Below are 23,272 nucleotides of genomic sequence, written 5' to 3'. Positions count from 1 at the left end.
CGCCCATCTCGGCCTCCCAAAGTGCTGGGATTACAGGCTTGAGCCACCGCGCCCGGCTGAGAATTTTTTCATTTGTAGTATTCTATACATTTAAAAACTCATTAACTGTGCATTACTGATATAAATCAATAATTTTTAAGTGACTTTTGTGCCCCATGACTCTGGTGCTGTGTGCTTCAGACCAAAGGGCAGTGCCTGTTAGATGTTATGTGTTACATATTACACAAGTACATTGGCAAATAAGGTGTTGTTTTAAAAAATGTGTCATCAATTTCTAGAGAACTGTATATAACTTTGAAGCAAAACAATTTTAAGTGGATGACTAAAATCCTTCCTGAAAATGCATGCCTGTGGTCCCTGTGAAATCACCTTTTTTCCCCCTTTCCTAATCTCCTTTCCGTCCTAAATCTAAATTTTCTTGTAATGTTTCAAAATATCTGGACTTGACCTCAGAGGGTATTCTGTGATGCATATTGACAGGACTGGGTAATTTCAGCAAAACAAAGGACATCTTTAATTTTTTGCCAGCCCCAGATAGAAGTTTCTAGAGTTCTAGGTTTTAGAAGAAATACAGCCATGAAGGAAAATGTTGACATTTATTTCAACATTTCAACAGGAGGAAAGAGTGAGAACACGATCTACAGATCAGCCTTTCCTCTCACATTCTTACAATGGGAGAAGCAGAGAGGGTATTTGAGACACCAAAGCATGAAAGCCACGACACAGGGAAAATACTGAGAATGTAACCTACAGATCAGATTTTCCTTTTATGCTCTTACCATGTCATAAGGCAAAGTGCTTGTTTGAGATTTCAGGGCACAAGAGCTAATACGGCAGGAAGGCATTGCATCATCGGAACATTTCTGATTAAAGAGAAGACTGTCTGCACAAAGCATGGGCAGCTGCCCAAGGGGTCCTTCACCCACTGTTCTCACAAATGCTTGCCTTTGCTATCACAACTGCTATTGCCTGAAGGACGCTGAGTGTCCCCTCAGGGTTCGTAGAGATCTGTCTCCCTGAGGTCTCTCAGACGCCACTGCTGACCAGTAGTAACTTGGGGAAGACCCCCGATTGTGAGGGCATTATGGTGAAATGTTGCTTTCTTGACAAAACAAATGTGTTTCCTTCTGATCCATGAATAAAATCTGTTGAATAAATAGAATGAGCATGTAGAAGGGAGAGACTTTATGTGATCAGACTAGGGAAAAGGTGCTTTTAATATCTGTGGAACAATCTGTAAGACCGGACGTTTCCTCTGATAACAGAAACTCCAGAGTTATAAGAAAAATGGCTTCCTGACATCACAGACACTAAAAGGCCTTCTGAGTAGGAGTAGCAGTTGAATTTTTGACTACTTTGTAAGGGAAATACAGTAAAAAAAAAAACAAAAAACAAAAAAAAAACAACCCATGGAGATCAAGTCATTTCTTACTAGCAAGTACCCCTGACTTCTACGTATTTGTTGTTAGATCCACAAAGAATATAGTATAAGTTCATTTTCTATCAGCTATTAGGGATCTATTGTGCCATAACAAATTACTCTAAAATTTAGCAGCTTAAACAGTAAACCTTTATTATCTCACGTGGTTCCTGAGGGTCAGAAATCTGACAGTGACCTAGCTTGGTGGTTCTGCCTTGGGATTGCTCATGAAATTGTGGTCAAGCTGTTGACTACACTTTGTCATCTCTGAAGACTCGACTGCAACTGAAGGACTTGCTGCTAGGCTCACTCATGTGGCTGTTGGCAGGAGGCTTCAGGACCTGTCCATGTGGAGCACTCTCTGGGGCTGCCCTTGAGATGGCTTCTCTCAGAGGGGGTGATTCAAGAGAGAGCGTCCCAGATGACCACAGGATGCCTTTTATAACCTAATCTTGGAAATGGCACGTGATCACTTGTTCCATATTATATTGATGACAAAGACCTGACCTGGTACAGTGAGAGAAAAGACTACACAAGGATGTAAACACCAGGATGCAGAGATCATGGGGCCATCTTGGAGGCTGCCTGCCACAGCTATTAAAGGTACTTTTTGTTGACAACTCACAATTTCTAGCTACCCAGTTGCTCATTCTTTTGCTTAAACTATTCAAGGCTGGTGGGGGACACGTGAACCCTGTTAAAATGTGACTAAATGTGTTTTATAGAAACCGTTGAGTAAATCTTTTTTTTTTTTTTGCTTAGTTAGCAAAAGACGGATGAGGAAGGAAGGGGCAAGTGTGTGTGTGTGTGTGTGTGTGTGTGTATGGAGAGAGAGAGAGAGAGAGAGAGAGAGAGACAGAGAGAGAATATAAAAATCTAATTTTTTACCAATTATTTTTTTTCTTCCAGGTGAACATGTGGTTTTAACATAACTTCTATTCCACAAACCCAAAATCAAGCACCTCTGTTAACTCTCAACTAAACATAGACTTTTTCTGAACTTTGGAATAGGAGTAAGGGGGAAGAGTGAAACACACTAGCTTTTGTGCCTTGTTGTAATTTTTAATTTCTCAAAGAGTGGACAAGAAAGAGAATGAATACAGCAAAGTCTTTGATCCCTACAGTTCATATTCAGACAAATAGGAGCCAATCATTAAGGCTAACTGCCTCAGGAAAATAAAAAACAGCCAATTTAATTTGTGAACACAGGAAGATTTTTTACCCATTATCAAATCATGAAAGATCTGAATGCACATATTATGGTGTAACCATAAAATAAGGTTGAGTTTTTGCTTCCTGTTAAATCTCATGAAAACAAGCATTCTGAGTGAGGGGTGTGGTAAAGACACACAGGGCTAATCTTAAGAGAGGGTAACGTTTCTGGCTGTGTATTAGGTTTGATTAGAATTTTCTGGGTTAAAACGAATTCTACTTCAGTTTTGTTTCTTTCATAGATGCTGGAATTCGTGTATAAGCCATTCAAACATTTGTATTTATGACTTTTCTACTTTTTAAAAAAGTCTATACTCCTCAAGAGAGTAAAGGAGTAGGTTTTACTAGACAACATATTTAATGGGTTAAAGCAACCAACTAAGAAGAGGGAATGTTTTAGAAGTGAGGGAAAGGGTACTCATGCAGACATGAAGGTGAAGCAAAGGTAAATGTGACAGAGAAAAATGGATTTGCCATCTATATCTTCCTTCTTTCTTTCTTTCTTTTTCTTTTTCTTTTCTTTTCTTTCTTTTTTTTAAACTTTTTTTGAGACAGAGTTTCGCTCTTGTCATCCAGGCTGGAGTACAATGGCAGGATTTTGGCTCATTGCAACCTTCATCTCCCAGGTTCAAGCGATTCTCCTGCCTCAGCCTCCTGAGTAGCTGGGATTACAGGCATTTGCCACCACTCCTGGCTCATTTTTGTATTTTTAGTAAAGACGGGATTTTACCATGTTGGTCAGGCTGGTCTTGAACTCCTGACCTCAGGTGATCCATGCACCTTAGCTTCCCAAAGTGCTGGGATTACAGGCATAAGCCACTGCACCCAGCCAATCTGCCTTCTTTCTAAAAGAGATAAAGCTTTCTAGCTGCCTAGTACCTTGGTGAATTTGGGCTGAGCCCATTCAGCGACAAGCACTGGAAAGAAGGGAAGAGGGGTGATGAGCAGGGGAGAGGAGAGGAGAGGAGAGGAGGAAGAGGACCTGGTGGATGGTAGGAGGCCATAAGGTCTTCCGTGTGATATGTGAATCTTTAGCTAGGTACACCATATTTTAGAAATGTTTGGTGTAAATGGATTTCTTTTGCAAACTGGAGAGGGGACTGAGTTTTGGGCTGATGCTGAGCGGAACAAAGATGATATTCCTGCAGCTAGAGACACAGGATCTCGGAGAAAATGAGCCCCAGAAATCAGCAAATGTCATGAGGGGACTCTGGGTTATCATAAGCTGTGGAATTGGTATTGGATCTGAACCTGTTTCTGCAAAGTGCAAGGAAGACCAGCTAACCTCTTGTTTTTGCCAATTTAGGACAATTTTCAACATTCCGAAAACTCATTTGGTTTAGGTGCACAGCTCATATGTCCTCTCCATGTGGACACAACCCTGCATGTGCACACACAAACAAGCACTTGAGCACACATGTGTGTGCCCAAACTCCACTTTTCTGCTTCTCCAGGAGCACTGTATGTTATTCTCATTTCAGACAAATAAGTTTGGCCAACTTTGATCTTTCCTTTCAGGTCACTGATTGATGAATTGTCACAGATGTTGTTCTGCCTCTCCTTAGAGAGCTGCCTTTGTTGGTTCTGGGGCACTTTCATTAAGGAGAGTTACCTCCAAGAGGTGTCATGGCCTGCGAGCAAACCATGCTTGGGGTGCACCATTAAAGATCTCCACCCCTGGGGAGCGATCCTCACAGCGGGGCAGGACTTGGCCCCTTACAGGCTTGCCTAGTCTCTCCCTGCCAGGTGGGTACAGCAGCAGGAGTCCGAATTCCACATTTTGCAGAGCCCTGGCATAGAGGGATCATTCAAGAGAAACTTCCTCAAGCTGCCCACGGCTGCTCAGTCCCTCATATCTGCATTCAGATGTGGCCTTCTTTATCACTAACTCAGGAGGACCTTGATGGATGTTGGTCTCCCTGAATTTGATAACTATTTATGGAAGCACTGAAAATGGCATTATTCATTTTGATGACAATCAAGTATGTAAATGCCAATGATAGAGACTGAAGGGTAAGTTCCACAGCGGATGTGGTGCAAGTTTCTAAATACTGCTGCCTTGATTCTCATGTGATGTGAAGGATATTAAGAGATCTAGAACTAGGATAGAACTGCAGGTCAACCATGCTAGAAAAATTTTTTTGAGTTCCACTCTGTTTAAAAATTTTTGTGTAGAGACAAAATCTCACTGTGTTGCCCAGGCTGGTCTCAAACTCCTGGCGTCAAGAAATCCTCCTGCCTTGGCCTCCCAAAGTGACAGGAGCCACTGTGCCAGGCCAATAAGTTATACTCCTGAGTAAAGACTACTTTATAGTCTCTTGATAACACACCATAATTTTAAAAATATTCTAACTGCTGTAAATTTCTGTATAATTTAAATCTTGAGGCTGAGGGCAGTGGCTCATGCCTGTAATCCCGGCACTTTGGGAGGCTGAGGTGGGGGGATCATCTGAAGTCGGGAGTTTGAGACCAACCTGATCAATATGGAGAAACTCCATCTCTACTAAAAATACAAAATTAGCCAGGTATGGTGGCAGGTGCCTGTAATACCAGGTACTAGGGAGGCTGACGCAGAAGAATCACTTGAACCCCGGAGGCGGAGGTTGCGGTAAGCTGAGATCGTGCCATGGCACTCCAGCCTGGGCAACAAGAGTGAAACGCCGTCTCAAAAAAAAAAAAGAATCTTAAATTTGCAGATTTGTAAAATCCTACATCCCTGTCCCCACCCCTCTTTTCCCATGGTCTTTATTTTAGTTCCTTGTGGTCAGCAATGAGTCTCATCTTCTCTTGCACCTCTCACAGTGCCTGACACAATGTTGGGGACATCAATGAGTATTGTTTTGTGTATTATTTAGGTATATTTTCTCCAGTTCTGTAGCAGTGGAGAATAAATGATTGATGACCTTATGAAGTCATAATCCACCTAAAGACTGCATAGTATGCAAATAAGTCTACCATTATCTCCTTGATGTAGATTTTCATCTTTTATGTATGGCAACCCTAAGTAAGGAGAAGAGGTGATCTAGCTCACTTGGTGGGACGAGGGTCTTGACACAAATCCACAAAAATTGGAGAGTATACACAGCTGTTCATTTGTCTGTGTGTTGAGGTGGGGGTTGGGGGGTGAGGTTATATTCACATAGAGAAGACATCTTAGCTCTGCACCCAAACCAAAATGAGCTTCAGATGCTGAAGATTGAAGGTCAGGTGCTACCCAGGTTTTGTTAGTCTCTTGACATAAACATGATCTTTAGATATGGTACATATTATGAATCATTCCATCTTTTCAAATACATTTTGAAGGTTTTTTTTTTTTTTCTTTTGAGACAGAGTCTCACTCTGTCATCCAGGCTGGAGTGCAGTGGTGCAATCTTGGCTCACTGCAACCTTTGCCTCCCGGGCTCAAGCAATTCTAGTGCCTTAGCCTCCTGAGTAACTGGGATTACAGGCGTGCGTCATCACACCCAGCTATGTTTTGTATTTTAGTAGAGACAGGGTTTCACCATGTTGGCCAGGCTGTTGGGATTACAGTGTCAGCTACCACGCCTGGCCAGAAGGTTTGTTTTTATTTTAAACACAATTGTGCTGGGTGTGATAGGATGGGTATATGATAGAGCAGAAAATCACCAGTGTTCATTAATATGGGTGACATCCTCCATAGGTTATTGATTTAGTATTGACAACAATACCCTTCACACAAGACAGAGAGGTTAGAGAATTTGCCCAAAGACAAGCAGCTGCGAAGAGGAAAACTAGGCTGTTCTCTCCCTAAATCTCATGCTCTACTATATTAGGGAGGACTCTGGCAGATGGCACATCCTGATTATTTGAAAGTCACCAATATTTTTAAAAATTGCATAGATAATGAAGGTTAGTTTATCCGGAATTCTAATAATTGCATCTCGTGTCCATAAATCTCTATTACAACCACCTGAGATAGGCCATCTGGGGCACGTGGAAAAAGCCCAGGTATAGACACTTTGGATCCCGGATTTCCCTTGTACTGGCTGCTACCTTGGGTAATGTAATTTGCCTCTCTGAGGCTCCTGTTAGCTTCTGAGGATTGCATGGGATAGCATGTACCAAATTACTGCACACAGAGTCTGGTGTACACTTAAGCACACAACATGTGTCAAAGTTTTCAAAAACATTGCCAGTGAGGCATCAGTTATAAAACTTGCTGCAGAGTGAGCTGATATTGCACCACTGCACTCCAGCCTGGGTGACGTAGAGAGGCTCTGTGCCCCCCGCCAAAAAAAAACAGAAACAAACCAAAAAACACCAAATAAACAACTTGCAGCAGAAATGGACATTGTTGTTCTTAGAAATGTGACCATAGGGAAGTTACAACTACACAGCTCGCTTTAAGGGAAATGAGTGACCTGCCACCTACATGGAGTTGGGGAGGTTTTGCTGAGAAAGTCACTCACGAGGAAGGCAAAATATAGTTAAGACAAAATGTAACCATCTACAGAGATAAGGTAAAAATTGGAAATAGAACTTCATCAAAGATCTTTCAAGTAGAGGAGAATGTGGTGAAAACTGCAGTTAACATTTGTTAACAGTGTGATCTTCGGGTTCAGCTTATCAGTAACCTGGTTCCTGTCTCTTAACTGAAAAAGAAAATGGGAGGTTTTTAAATAGAGGGCGGCTGTTGCACTTAGTAAAGCTCTAAAGTTGTTAGAGAAATTGGCTTCCCGAGTTATGAGACTGTGCGCAGACAGTTGAGGAAGAAAGAACTCAAGTACAACCCAATGAGGGTAAGTGCCTTTGGGGTGTTTTTCAAAAGTACTTTTATCTCAAAGGGAACAAAATTGAGGTTAATAATAATCACTGTTATCAATTTTGCTTGTGAGAAAAGTAGTATTACCAATGGGAAAATCATGGTACAGATTGATGAAATCCCTTGAAATCTTATTTGTGTAATACGGGACTTTGGTCTCATGTGTTGGAAAAGACCTGGTTGAGGGTAAGAAAGGATGGGGGCTTTGCAGTATACACATAGAGTGCTCGTATTCCGTAGTTATTCTTTCTGAAATCCACAAAATCCAGCAGTGTAATCTACTCAGATGGAGATGAAGGAAAAAAACGAAACTAATGAAGCAAGAAGTTGCTGACCAAAGGGGTGAGGAAGCAGGATCGTAGCCATCTGCAAGAAGGAAATAGAGAAGGGACATGAGCGGGGTGGATATGCAGATATGAGAAGGCCCTCCTGAATGAGGGCCATTGTTTCCAGAAGGGTGGGGAGTGAATGACTGATGTAAGATCAAGTTTGTTGCGGCTGCCTGCTTTGATCCTCTGCTTGGTGGCTCTGTTCTTCTTTTCTCTGAAGGCTACTCAACAGAGGGTTGCAGAGGTCGACATGGCAGAACTGGCCCCCAAAGCCTTATCCACTGAATGTCAGTTTTTCCTTATAATTTCTTCCAGGCATAAGAAAGTGGGAGGCATATTTCTGTCTAGCTATAACCATTCTCCTGCCAGATTCTGAGGCCAAACTCTTCATGTGCCATCGTTTCTGAATACCATTATGGACATGATTATCTCATTTTGGCTATTCCATGCATAGTGTTGGAGACAGAAGGCTCTGGACTAATGCAGATCTGCATTTAATCTCTGCTCTTACACTTACTTGTTACATAACATTAGGCAACTCATCTACGTCTTTAAATCTTGAATTCCTTGCTTACAAAGAGGTAACTAGCATATTCGTACTAACATCATGATCAGAGTTTCTGAAGGTTAACCGGGTGTAAGGGTTTAGTGCATTACTCAGGCAGCACTCAGCACTTAATGTTGTCAGACCTCATCATTGTCCTTAATTTTTTCCTTCCCCGCTTGGGGAACTTTGATCTCTGTGCCCTGTAGATAGGCTGCTGGCACTGCTGATGTGAATGTTACAGGATCCCCAGCAGGACCTGGGGTTCTCTCTGTTCTTGAATGCATTGTTTAGATGAGGAGATTGATTCCAAGTTACTTTTCTACTTGGGTGCCTCTGTGTTTGGAGATGTGGCCGCATAGCTCAAGTGTATCTGGAATGTCTTCGGTTTTCAGATACCTGTTTTTCCTCTAGGAGAACTCTCTTCATCTATGTCCTTTAAAATATTTGTCCTATAATCACAAGGGTTTATATTTCTCTGCCCATCCCTCCATACTTCCTGGTTTTCTGAGAGTGCAGAGGCAGACAGCTGCAAAGGATAGCCCCCCAGGGATTCCGGTGATGACTTTGAGCCAGGCTGACATCCATGTCTAAGGGCAAATGAAGTCTGGTTGGGGGGATACAGTGCAAGAGTCTTCCAACACTGGCGATGCCACCATTGTGGGAGTATGCATGTGCATCTGCATGAGTGTGTGTGTGTGTGCGCATGTGCGTGCATGTGCAGTAGGGTCCTACTACAGGTTGGTGGAAAAGATCCCTCTGGTCCTAGAACAAAAATCTAACAGGAACCAAGAGTCCAGTTCCAAGAGAAAAGGGAAAGGGCTAGCTAGGCAGGGCATCTGGATTCTGAATAGAGGCTGAGGCCTTGGCTCAGACACAGAGGAGAATGGAGAAATGGGGTGATGACAGAAACATCTTTAAAATATTGTGGGCCAAGGGTAGGATGGCTCCAACTTGTCTGGGTTGTATTTGTCCTTAGTACACTTGAAATAACATAGCAGCAGCAGCAATCAACATTTACTGAGACTATGTGCTAGACCCTGAGTCAAGCACTTTCCACACACCATATCCTGCCATTCTTATGATAGTGCTGTGAAGTAGGGATGAAACCAAGTCCTTGCTGACTCTAATCCTGTACTTCCAACCAGCGCTGGTGAGGGCCCCAGGCTCCCTACAGCAAGACTAAACCTGGGCATGTGTGTGGCTGGGCTGAGTCTGTGGGATTGGCTCTGGAGTTGGGTGTGACTGAGCCCTGGGTAGAAGGGGATGCTGTCCTAATGGAAAAACACAGAATAAAGATGGTGTCCACCAAGATGTAACTGAGATTTAGAGAAGACTTGATAACCTATCAGGTGGGTGGGTAGTCTTTAATTTCAACAACTGCAGATCCTATCTAAGACCACTTTTGTCTGTGACAACTTAGTTAAACATGACTTAAGTGTGGATATGAGGGGCCAATTTTGAGCTCATTCTATGATTGGAATGAATACTTCCCTGTCATAGGTGAGCGACAACTATCTGGGCTGGTGGTACAGGGGTAAAATAATTTACTAAGACAGTTGTAGATAAAGAAAGGCAGATTTATTAGAGAAAGTATGAAAATACATTACAAGGTTGCAACGGGCAGCACAGCCAGAGAGGAGCTGACTGCAAAGAAACAAAGGCTTGCTGGATATTTATAGGATAGTTCCTGGGCTCCAGGGTGCTATGTGCAGTACTGATAATGCCAAGGTTGTAGTGAGCTAACTTGCAGGTTTTTGGTGATAGTTGGGTGCAAGAAGACTGTGAGTTATTTGCTCAGAAGAGCTATGTGTCCTGGGCCATGAAGAAAGGCAGACTTACAGTTTACCTGCTTTCTCTCTTTGCTTCCCCTTGGTAATGCCAGTCTGACATTTTTCCCCTAATGAGGATTCCACACATCCTATGCCTTCCTCTCGGGAGCCTTGCAGTCAAAGTGTGATGGAATGTCTGAGGTCAGAGTCATTGAGTAATGGGGCCTCTGCCCTCTCAGCCCCACTGCCACCCAACTGAGGCTCCCTGAATGGGGGTGTATGCCATGGGGAAAAGGAATGGGATGATGTCGATGCCCCTGGGGTTGCTGGTCATCCTCCCCAATCTCCACTCTCCCTGTCCACCCACAGGACCAGTCAGCATTTCTGTAATTCCTCTTCACTCTGGGGTGTTACGATCCGAAAATATCATGTACCTTTTGCTGCAAGCTTGGCTGAAAGAACCCCACACTATAGCTGAATGTCTTTGATTCACCATCTGAGCAGAGACCTCAAACTATAAAGAAAATCAGAGTCTCTTGATGCCCATGTTGAGGACAAGTTTTCTTGGATTTCATGACTCTTTAGGAACAGTGAACTTATGGGTAAAGACCGAGACTTTAGTGAGGAATTCCCTCATCGTTTTTTTCTTCTTGAGCAAAACCTTGTTTGATTTGGGGTCGTAATGTTCAAAATTACTTTCTTTTCATTTCGCCTTTTTTTCTTGAGTAGTGGTTTCTGGAAATCTGAGCTGCTTTATGCTCCCTGAGTAGTCTGTGCCAGATTACAAACGTACACACAAACTCTGAAGACACTGGAAAAATCACCCTTTAGAGGAATTATCTAGAAAACTAGTCCCCATGCAAAGTGAACAACCTTTTCAAAAATAATCTACATTAAGATTTTTGAAACTAACACATTCCTCAATCATAGCAACGAAATGAATTACTTAAAGTGGGTTTGGCTCCTGCTTTCATTAAGGGAGTATTTTCAGGAAATTAGAGGTCTAATGTAAACATGGCTCCTTTTGGTTTTTCCATTTTCTTTGTCTTCAGGCTGTTTGCTGCCACTTTCATCCTCCCCATATCTCAATCTGCCAGTGATGGTTTGTGCCTCTGGTCGCTGGGTCAGATCCAGGGCTAATTCACTCACCTCTGATTTCTAGTTTCACCCTTATAATGAAAGCATTCTTACATCTGATATTCACATTAAAAAGGATTTGATTGTCTTTGGCAGTCTCTACAGTTAGCTAAACATGTCTTGAGCACAGAAAAATGGAAAGAAAATGGAAATAAGATTTGTTTGATAAAAGGAGAGCTGCTAAGACTTGTCTGTCCCTGAGTTGAGATATGCTCATTTACCTTAAGACTTTCCATAAACCACATCCCGAATGCCAGTTTATAAGTCTTTATCCTATTTCCCAAACCACATCTCATACTTTTTATGTAATCTGGTGGGCATAGATATTCTCTCGCTGAACCTGAGAAAATCTAGAATGACCAAGGATCTAAAATAAGTAACACAGTTGCTCAGGTTCCTGGGCCCTATGATAGAATTTCCTTCTTCAGAGAAGGGGAGAACAGCGTAGATAAAGAAAGGAGCATTTCATCTTGCAGCAACTTGGAAGAGAAGTGAGAGTTTAATTTTTTTTTAAAGCAATCAAACCTTTCAATATAGCCCATTTTCAACCACAATGGTATTTCAGAATTACCAGGAGATTTATCTAAAATTATGTAAAAATTTCCCAGAATTACCTAAAAAAATGTACAATTTCATTTCCCTTCTGTTACATAATATGGATACCCAGCTACTATTTATTAGTAGTAGATACAGACTATTTAAGAGACAAACTATTATATTGCAAAAAGTGTGACCCTTAGAAACCAAAATTCCAAAGAAGAGTTCTTTGTAATTGGCAAAGTTGATTCTGATTGAGTGTCAAACTTCCAGTATAATGATGGATCAACTTAGAAATTTGATTGATTCAAAGCATTCTGAAATTGTACAACTCTCTCAGTACTTGTATTATTTCCATGTCTTCTTTTATTATTTTCCATTGAATGATGTTTTCATGTACACTTAGCTGCTTATAAGGTCAATATTTTAAAATCAGAGCAATTTCTTTAAAATTAAAATGTTTCAGCAAAATACATTTTAAAATGCACTGTAATTACCCAAACAATATTACACTCTTACAGGTAGTTTAAGAATAATAAAAAATGTAATTCATCAACTCACTTCTTTAATACAACAAAGCTGATTAATGTTCTATGTTCCCTATTAGACTTTCTCCCATGTATAGCTTTACAAAGTGGTAGTTGATGAGTAAATAAGATTTTGTGATTTTTTTCACATAAAATGAGAACAAACTCAGTATGTAAATTACTTCATAGATTTTTAACTTATTATAAAAATTTTCTCATATCTATTATAAAAATTAAAAAAAGGATTTGATTTCAGTAAACATACATTTAGAGAGAAACTTGATCCTCATATAAACTCAACCATAGACCATTCATTTATTTTTAATTCAATATGTATTTATTGAGGATCTCCGAGGGGAAACATAAATGAACAAAACGGGAAATATACATGATGTTTAAGTCAGGTATTCAGTGTGTTGCAAGTTATAAATGCCATGGAGGAAAAACAATCAAGCAGAGTTAGGAAGATTGGGAGCACAGGATTAGTTGGTCAAAGGGTTGGGGAGAACAGACCTCATTAAGAAAGTGAGCGAGTGAATCACACAGTCACCTGGAGGAAGAAAATGCAAGAGAGGGTAAACAGTTGGTGCAACACCTTGAGGTGGGAGCAGGCTCGGGAGGCCAAGCAACAGGAAGGACAAAAGTGCACGTGTTGTGGAGTTAAGATTGGGTTGTAGCAGGATGTAAATTAGAGAGGGGAGGGGTGGCAGACCCCTAGAGGGTCTTCTTGTTCATTGCAAGCAATTTGGCTTTTGTTGGGTAAAGCAGAGGTTTGAGGAGAAGAGTAATTTGAAAGGATCACTCTGGCTTCTGTTTTGAAAATCAATTACAGGGGACAAGGGAAGGACCAGTGCAATGGTGGTGGCTTGGATCAGCAGAGATGGCCATGAGAAGTGCTCACATGGCTGAGTTCTGGCTGTATTTGGAAAGTAGGTTCACTGGGACTTACTGGTGACTTGAGAGTGATGTGCCAGAGAAAGAGAGGTATAAGGATGCCTCCAAGGATTTTGATCTGTGCAGCTGAAAAAAGATGACGTTGCCATCAACCAAGATGAAAAGGATGGTTGGAAGAGCAGATTTTGGGAGGAAGAAAAGGGAGTCATTCTTGGTTAGGTTAATTTTGTAATGTCTGGAATATAGACAAGTGAAGACGTCGAGTCAGCAGGTGGACGTGTGAACCTGAAGTTCAGAGGAAAAGTGTGGATGGCAGGTGTAACTGCAAGAGTGTAATCAGTATAGAGATGGTGTTTCAAACCAGTTAACTGGATGACATAATGTGGGGAGTGAGTGTGGAGAGAAAAGAAAAGTGCTTCAAGGACTGAAACTTGAGGTGGTGGAGAGAAGAGGAGATGTGAAGCAGTAGCTTGTGGGTCCTGAAGAAAGATGTTGGAGGAATTGTGCCACTTTGACAGAGGCTGCTTATAGCTCAAGGTAAGGGGAAGATGCAGGACTGAGGATTCCTAAGCAACATGGTGGTAATTGGTGATATTGACAACAGCATAAAGACATCATAATTTAAACTAATTATTAACAAAATTGAAATTTAAAGAAACAATGCAATGTTTCCAAAGTGGATTCAAATTCTATAATGTTATTGCAAAACAACAAACAAAGCAAAACAAACAAGAGATTCTAAGATAAAAGAGTTAAAAATTAAGTAAATCAGCTCAGAAAACTCAGCAGGCTATATCTTCCTGGTGGTTAGAAATATCTGCTTATTAAAAGGTTTCAAAGGTCCTTTGGGAATAGAACTTAGTTCAATGTGTTTGGCTGTACATTTCTTACACTTTTTTTTTTTTTTTTTTTTCTAACTGAGAAGTCAATTAAAATATCCTGAAGTGACTGTCCATAGGACACATTTTGAAAACACAAATGCTGTATAATCACAAATATATCTCCCTCCCCTTTGCTAGTGATGAGTAACCAACTGCCTCTGCTAGCTAAGATTCAACTCTTTCTCTTAACAAATATGCTTTGATGGAACAATTTTTTTTAGATACAAATATTGTCAATGAGAACAACTGTTATGCAGTGCAGTCACAGAAGAGGAACAGAAAAGAAAGGGGGATGCAACAAAATGAAAAGTAAATATTAGCCTTCACACTTAAATACATTTGATCAGGGGATAAAATGTACATGTAGGTGTGGATTTATGAGTTGTGTTTTTCAAACAATTACCAAGTATTTATTAACCACCAACTCAGTGTCAGCTAGTATGCTAGGTGCTTACAGTGATCCAGCAGGCCATAAGGCTGGATTTCTGCCCTTATAGAATTTTGGGGTGCATCATCAGTATCTTTTTTATCTTTCTTTTATTTTTTTTTTGAGACAAGATCTCACTCTGTCATCCAGGCTAGAGTGCAGTGACATGATCATGGCTCATTGCATCCTTGACCTCCCAGGCTCAAGTGATCCTCTTGCCTCAGCCTCCCAAGCAGCTGGGACCACAGGCATGTGCCACCATGCCAGACTAATTTTTAAATTTTTTGTAGAGATGGGGACTTACTATGTTGCCCAGGCTAATCTTGAACTCCTGGGCTCCAGCAGTCCTCCCATCTCAGCCTCCCAAAGTGCTGGGATTACTGGTGTGAACCATCATGCCCGGCCCTTTCTTTTGCATTTTTTTAAAAAAACTTTTCTTTATTCTCTTTCTGTTACCTTTTAATAAACTATAAGAAGACCTTCAAAACAAAAATGTCTTAATATCTGTGGGTTAGGTTTTGTCCTGAATTATTTTCTTTTACCCCATGGTGGGGAAAAAAGCAAAAACATGTTTGGTGCCTATACAATGCCTTCTCACACAGCTTTGGTTTGTGTTTACCCCAGTGTCATCTTTAAGCTGATGGGAGCAGTGCAGCTGACCTGGGTCAGAACTCAGGGTCACTTCATGCCAGATGCTCACCACGTCTGCAGTGTTGGACGTAGAGATCCAAATTCGTCCTTCAGGGAAGGATGAACACTTATTCTCTGGGATGTTTTACAGTGAAAATCAAAAGTTGCTCTATTGTGCCCTCATGGCCTAGCTACTTCCACTCTTTTGAAGATCTCACCTGGTCTCATGGGTTTAATTTCATTTATACACTGACATATCCCAAATTTATATCTCTAGCCCAATATGTCTCCTAAATTTCAGAAGGAAATATTCATCCTACCGATGAGTTCACATCTCCAGTTTTGTGTCTAATGCGGTGTCAAGCTGCATATGGCCAAAACTAGTGTAATCCTACTCTAAAACCTACACCACCTACCATTTCCTCATTCATTAACTAGCAACCCTATTTGACCAGTTACTCAGGGCCCCAGACCTCTCTTGACTGCTCTCATATCCTGTCCATCAATGTTGCAGGAAGTCAGGGACCCTAAGTGGAGGGACCTGTTGAAACTGTGACAGAAGAAGAACATAAATTGTGAAGATTTCATGGACATTTATCGCTTCCTCAATCATTTCTCTTATAATTTCCTATGCCTGTCTTTAATCTCTTAATCCCATCATCTTCATAAGCTGAGGATGTATGTCGCCTCAGGACCCTGTGATGATTGCGTTCACTGCACAAATTGTTTGTAAAGCATGTGTGTTTGAACAATATGAAATCTGGGCACCTTAAGAATAGGTTAACAGTGATTTTCAGGGAACAAGGGAGATAACCTTAAAATCTGGCTGCCTGTGGGCTGGGCAGAACAGAGCCATATTTCTCTTATTACCAAAAACGGGTAAGAGAAATATTGCTGAATTCTTTCCCCAGTAAGGAATATTAATAATTAACAGTCCCGGGAAATGAATGCATTCCCAGGGCATCCTCTAAAATGGCTGCTCTGGGGGTGTCTGCCTTATGCAGTTGCAGATAAGGGATGAAACACGCCCTGGCCTCCTGCAGTCCCCGCAGGCTTGCTGGGATTAGGAAATTCCAGCCTGGCGAATTCTAGTCAGACCAATTCTCTGGTCTTGAACCCTGCTAAGATGTTTATCAATGACAATGCATGCACAGCGAGACCGGGAACCTCATTAGTAATTCTAATTTCACCCTGGCCTTGTGACCTTGCCCTGCCCACTTGCCTTGTGATATTTTATTGCCCGTGAAGCATGTGATCTCTGTGACCCACACCCTATTTGTACACTCCTTCTGCTTTGAAAATTGCTAATAAAAACTTGCTGGTTTTACAGCTCAGGGGGCATCACCGAACCTGCCGACATGTAATGTCTACCCTGGACACGCAGCTTTAAAATTTCTCTCTTTGTACTCCTCTTTCCTTTTATTTCTCAGACCGGCCGACACTTAGGGAAAATAGAAAAGAAGCTACGTTGAATTATCGGGGGCTGGTTTCCCCCGATATTTTAAGAAGTCCTACTAGTTCTACCCTCAAAATCTATCTGCATCCCAACCACGTCTCACCACCTGCACTTCCCTGCCCTGGTCGTAGCCACCGTCTCTGTCTCACCCGGATACCTCATCCCTTGTCATTCTTAAGAGTATTTTCACACTCACAGTGTTTAATACCTACGTCGAGTTAGAGGTCATGTCACTCCTCAGCTTGAAACACTCCAGTGGTCGTCATCACACTGAATAAAAGCCAGGGTGCTCAGGGTGACTCACTCGCAATCTAGTCTCTACCCCTCTCCAATCAGCTCTCACTGCTGTGGAGTTCTTTATGCCCTTTGGGCCACATGGCTTCCCAGCTGACCCTTGGACACACTGGGCTTGTCTCCATGACAGGGCTTTAATGCTGCCTGCCCCTTCAACCTGGGCTGTTTATTAAATGTCTCCTTCCTAGTTGGCCTTCCCAGGTCATCTGGCCTAAAATTGCTCTCCTTCTGCTGTATTTTTCTCCTTAAGTGGATCACACTTTAAAATCTTTTATAACTATTTTTATTTCTTTATGTTACTTGCTGTCCTTCTCCTGTAGGACATAAATTCCACAAGGGCAGGTGTTTTTTTGTTTCCCTTTGTTCTGTGTGGTGCATTGCTGTATCCCTAGCAACAGGAGCAGTGATTGGCATGAACAGAACAACCCTCACTGGTTGTCTAGGTTCAGTATTCTGCTTTTCTAAGCTCAGTTGATGCAGAACAACTGGTTGTTTGGGTTCAGTATTTGCTTTTCTAAGCCCAGTTGATGCAGTGTCAGTATGTGCAGCCATGTTAGATGTTAGAACACTGACATCCTTACCACTGATGAGTCAATAGCCACTGCCCCCGACCCTCCTGATATTTTATGGTCTGAATAATTACTTGATGCATCTACATTTAAGGCTGCAAACATGAATTTACTGGAGGAAGCACAGTGGTGGTAGATGACCCAGTCTCTCTCTCAAACCTATCAAAATCACCAAGGAATCATAAATCTTCCAAGCAAAGGAAATTGTAGAAAACACAAGTGAAATTGTTTCACAGAAATATCAGCAATACATAGTAAATTTGAGATGATGGAGATTAAGAGGAAAATTAAATCATTCTTAAGTGGTCAAGGTAAAAAATTATTGTGTGGTTCACTATAATTACATTTAAAACAGTCCAAAGTCAAACAACTAGTCTGATTAGTCTTGTCATTGGTACGTGCTGTCTTAGAGTTCTCCAGAGAAACAGAACTAGTAGGAGATTATCTATCTATGTATCTACCTAATCTATCTATACTCTGTCTATTTTAAGGAATTGACTCATGAGATTGTGGGGCTTGGCAATCTAAAGGATACAAGGCAGGCTGGCAGACCGGAAATTCAGATAAGAGTTGGTGTTGTGTAGTCTTGACTCTGAATTCCATAGGGTAGCCAGTTGGAATTTCAGGCGGGATTTCTGTGTTGTAGTCTTGAGGCAGAATTCCTTCTTCTTTGGGAAACCTCAGTCTTTGCTCTTCAGGCCTTCAGCTGCTCACATTCCACAGTGCTGTCCTTCTGGCTGTCCTTCATGCTTTTGTGTTGCCTGTCCCATTGCCCTTAATCTTACATGGAAAAAATGGCAATAAATTGAGAGGGGAAACTTAGCTAAAGGTTTTGAGGGAAAAATGATCAAAACCAGAATTATTCACAGGACAACTTGTCCTATGAATAATTTTTGAAAAGGAACCATTTCCTCTACAGCTGGCTTATTATGAGGAGCTTGATGATAAAATATTGGCAAGGCCTCCAGTGGAGATTTATCATGTTGTGACAGACCCCAGAAATGAATCTGGGTCTCCCGACTTCAATACAGTGCTCTTCCTATTACATAATGGGAGAATATGATTTTCTACTCTTTTACTTTGAGAAACAACTAATATTCAATTAAAAGCATCAGTCTTACATATTCAGTTGAATGAGATTCGGCAATCATATCCACCATGTATCATCATCCATATAATTATCCCTACAGCACAGAACAGCATTTCTTCTTCGCAGAGAGTTGCCCTCACCCCTTTCCAATCAAATTTCCACATACTCTCTGGTTTCCAGCATGATAGATTATAATTTCCCTATTGTTGGGCTTCCTATAGTATGATATACAATATGTAGTCTTCTGTGTTTAGTTTCTTCTGCTTAACATACTTTTTCGGGAGCAAGACTTTATTATTTTTTGTTTTGAAACAAACTCAGAGTTACAGAACATGCTGTTTTTGAGAGTCATCCTGTGATTATATCACTATTTCCTTCCTTTTCATTGCTGAGTAGTTTACATTAAAAAAATAAGGATCCATTCTCCTGTTGTTAGACATTTGGATTATTTTTAATTTTTGGTATTATGAATATGGCATTTACGAATATTCTTTTACAAGTGTTTTGTGGATATGTTTGTTAATTCTCTTGGGTAAAGGGGGAAGTTATTGAGTCATACTGTAGATGTTCTTTAACTTTCTGTTAGGTTTTATATATATATATATAGTGTATATAATTTATATACACTAAAATACACACATTTTTAAGTGTAAAGTTCAATAAGTTTTGATACATGTATACTCTATTGTCTTTGTTTTGTATTGCTATAAAGTAATACCTGAGGCTGGGTAATTTATTAAGAAAAAGTTTATTTGGCTCATGGTTTTAATGGCTGCAAAGTTCAAGGCTGGGCATCTGCATCTGGTGAGGACCTCAGGTTGCTTCCAATCCTGGTGGAAGGTTAAGGGGAGCTGGCATGTGCAGAGATCACATGGGAGAGAAGCAGCAAGGGGTAGGGGAGTGCCAAGTTCTTTTTAACAGCCAGTTCCCATGGAAATTAATAGAGTGAGTACTCACTTACTACCAAGGGAGGGGATTGAGGAAGGGAATTAATCTATTCATGAGGGATCCACTCTCATGACCCAGACACTCCCCCTTAAGCCTCACCTTCAATATTGGGGATCTGTTTCAACATGAGGTGAGGAGGGTACAAATATCCACACATGGCACCTCTGAAACCATCATCTCAATTGACACATTCCACACATCTCTCTCATACTCTTTTGTAAGTAATTGCCACCCTTCGTCTTCCATTCTAAGTACCCACTCACTGGCCTTGCAGTTTGGGAACATTATATAAATGGGACCATATAGCATGCATTCTTTTAAAACTGGGTTCTTTCATTCAGTATGTTTCTAAGATTCATTTATATTTTGTGAATCAGTGTTTTGTTTGTTTGTTTGTTTGTTTGTTTTTTGCTGAGTAGTGTTCCATTGTATGAATATAGAATAGTTTAGCCATATATGTGCTGATGGTCATTGGCATTATTTCCAGTATTTGGCTATATGAATTGAACTGGTATGAACATTTGTGTACAAGTCTTTTTGTGTGCATAAGTTTTTACTTCTCTTAGGTGAATCCCCAGGAGGAGAATTTCTGGAGCGTAATGCAGGCATATAATCAGAAACTGCCAAACTATGTCCATTGTATCATTTTACACTCCTATCAGTGATGCATGAGAGTTCTAGGTGCGCCACATCCTTGCCAAAATTTGATATTGTCAGACATTTTTATTAGCTATGAAATAGAATCTCATTGTGATTTTAATTGTTTACATTTATCTAATAACTAGTAACTTTGAGCACTTGGTCCTGTGCTTATTGAACATTGATATATTTTCTTTTGTGAAATATCAGTTCAAGTCTTTTCCTTATTTTAAAAATTGGGTTATTTTATCTTTTTCATATGAATTTGTAAGAGTTATTTATGAAGTATAGGTACAAGTCTTTTATCTGATGTGCAAATTATGAGTATTTTGTCTGAGTCTGTGGCTTAGTCTATTCAAGTTCTAATGATGTCTTTGAAGAAGAAAAGTTTCTAATTTTAATAAAGTCCAAGCTATGATTTATTTTTCTTTCATGATTAGTGATTTTTGTATCCATTTAAAAAATATGTTCCTACTTCAGGTTTAAGATTTTCTATTATGTAATACAATCCATTTTTATTTTATTTTTGTGTATAATGTAAGGTAGAGCTTTTTCATATAGACAGTCAATTTTTCCATCATTATGTATTGAAGGCAGTGTTTTTCACCATAAACTTATGTTGGCATTTTAATCAAACATTAATTTACTGTATATTTTTGAGTCTACTTCTGGACTCTCTCTTCTTTAATCAATATGTCTGCCCTTATGCCCATACCACACTGTTTTCCCTATGGTAGCTTTTATATTAAGTCTTAAGGTCAGGTTGTGTAAGTTATCTGACTTTGTTCTTATTCTTTAACCATGTCTTGGGTATTTCCAGTACTTTAATTTTTCCATGCAGATTTTAGATTTCCATAGAAGCTTTAGAAGCTGATTCTGCTGCTGGGAGAATAAGGTTACCCTGACCTCAGGACAAAAGAAGATGCACATGAACTAAATAAAGGGTGACAAATGCAGACCACAGCAGTAAGGTCTGTGGAATTAATTTGAAATTACACAGTGGTCTAAAATATTAGTCTTGAAGGGATCTTAATGATGATTTAGTCATTTCATATGTGCAAACTGTTAAGACTGTTGGCTGTTTTTCACATGGCCACAGCCCATTTCTTTTTCCTGTGTGTCTGCAGTCCACAGAGCTTCTTCTGGCTCTCTATGCTCCATCTCTCCTTGGCCCAGGAGTTCCCTTGGGACCTCCCAAGGGTGACTCAGGTCTCATCTTCCGATGAGATAAAAGGAATAAGACGGATATTCAGGGTAGAGATGTAAGAGCATGGTAAAATTTAGACTGCTCTTGTTCAGATCCATATATAAAAGCTTTATTTTTTGGATCCCAAATTACATCCCCTGGTCATCTGCACTGGTTCATTCAATAAATATTTCTGAGATTGGGCATGGTGACTCAGGCCTGTAATCCCAACACTTTGGGAGGTCAGAGTGGGTGGATCTCTTGAGCCCAGATGTTTGAGACCAACCTGGGCAATATGGTGAAACCCTGTCTCTATGAAAAATACAAAAATTAGCTGGGCATGGTGATGCGTGCATGTAGTCCCAGCTACTCTGGAGGCTGAGGTGGGAGGATCACCTGAGCCTGGGAGATGGAGGCTGCAGTAAGCCATGATCGCACCACTGCATTCCAGCCTGGGTGACAGAGTGAGACCTTGCCTCAGAAATAATAATAATAAATAAACATTTCTGAGCACCTACTTTGTGCTCTTCCAGGCATGTGAGCTATATCAATAGACAAAACTCACAAAAATAATCTTGCCTTCTGGAGGTCATATTCCAATGGATAAAACAGAAAATAATAAACATGATGCATAATTAGAATGTTAGACATTAAGGAGATGGGGAATGGGAGAGAAGACATTGTAATTAAAAATTGATTGGTCAGGAACTCAAACAAATACTTGGACACTAATAGCAGCATTATTCAAAATAGTCAATAGCTAGAAGCAACCCAGATGCCCGTCAACGGATGAATGGATAAACAAAGTGTGGTAGGTACATGCAGTGGAATATAATTCAATCATTAGAAGCAATAAAGTACAGACCCATGCTACAATATGAACAAACCTTGGAAAGATTATGCTAAGTGAAATAAGGCAGTCACAAAGGACACTTATTGAGTGATTCCATTTATAGGAAATATTCAGAATAGATAAATCCATAGAGTCAGAAAGTAGATTGGTGGTGGCTATGGGTTTGTGGTAGAAAAGGGAGAATGGGGACTTCATGTTAATGGGTGTGGGGTTATACTCGGGGATGGTGAAAATGTTTTGAAACTAGATAAAGTCAGTGGTTGTACCACACTGTGAATGTACCAAATGTCACTAAATTGTGCACTTTAAAATAGTTAATTTTATGTTATGTTAATTTCAGCACAATTTTTAAAAATCAGAAGCAAAAAAAAGAACAGAAAATTGAGTAGTCAGGCTAAGTCTCATTGAGAATGTACAGTCTGAGTGCCCACTTGGAGGAGGTAAGTTAGCTCTTGGAGGAGGTGGGTAATGGGAAGAAGCTGTCCAGGCAGAAGGAACAACGTGTGCCTAGTGCCTTCAAGGAACAGCAACGAGGATATGGGGTTGGAGGGGAGGGGTCAGAGAGGTGATTGGTGGTGTTCCATCGTGTGGGACCTCCCTACTTCTGTAAAGACGTTGGCTTTTCCTCTGGGTGAGGTGGAAGAATTTGGAGGCCTCCTTGATTTGACCTAGGTTCTAACAGAATCTCCAGAGTATCTGTTTTAGGAATAGACTTAAGAGTCTATTCCTAACTGGAAGCAGGGACAGCAATTTAGAAGCAGTTATTAAAATCCAAGTGAGAGACCATGGTGGATTGGACAAGGATGGTGGCCATGAGAATGGAGAGATGTAATTGCAGGTAGGATGTGCTTTGAAGATGAAACCATAAGTTGTCCTGATGGATTGCATTTCCAATATGTGAGGAAGAGAAGAGTCAATAATAAATGGAGTCTTGGTCTGAGCCAACATTCAGCATGGAGTTATCATCATTGCAATTAGAAGGCAATGGGAGACACTGACTTTTCTCTTTATTTGTGTTTTGTTTTTCCTTTTTTTTTTGAGACGGAGTCTGGCTCTGTCGCCCGGGCTGGAGTGCAGTGGCTGGATCTCAGCTCACTGCAAGCTCCGCCTCCCGGGTTTACGCCATTCTCCTGCCTCAGCCTCC

General features: G+C 40.7%; 1 protein-coding gene across 6 annotated transcripts in view; it reads left to right on the top strand.

Annotated features, from left to right (window-relative positions):
- Positions 1–23,272, top strand: part of IL1RL1 (interleukin 1 receptor like 1) — a 101,280-nt gene that overhangs the window by 58,810 nt on the left and 19,198 nt on the right. The window contains exon 1 of one of the 6 annotated variants that reach the window (XM_003909060.5): positions 6,123–7,392. The exons of the other annotated variants lie outside the window; for them this stretch is intronic. The gene's annotated coding sequence lies outside the window, so the exon portion shown is untranslated. Of the gene's footprint in view, positions 1–6,122; positions 7,393–23,272 lie in introns of those variants that run through there. 6 annotated transcript variants of the gene reach the window in all.

Source organism: Papio anubis, chromosome 14, assembly GCF_008728515.1.
Source record: "Papio anubis isolate 15944 chromosome 14, Panubis1.0, whole genome shotgun sequence".
NCBI lineage: Eukaryota > Metazoa > Chordata > Mammalia > Primates > Cercopithecidae > Papio > Papio anubis.
Note: the sequence above shows the minus strand (reverse complement) of the source record. Positions and strands in the feature narration are given on the sequence as shown.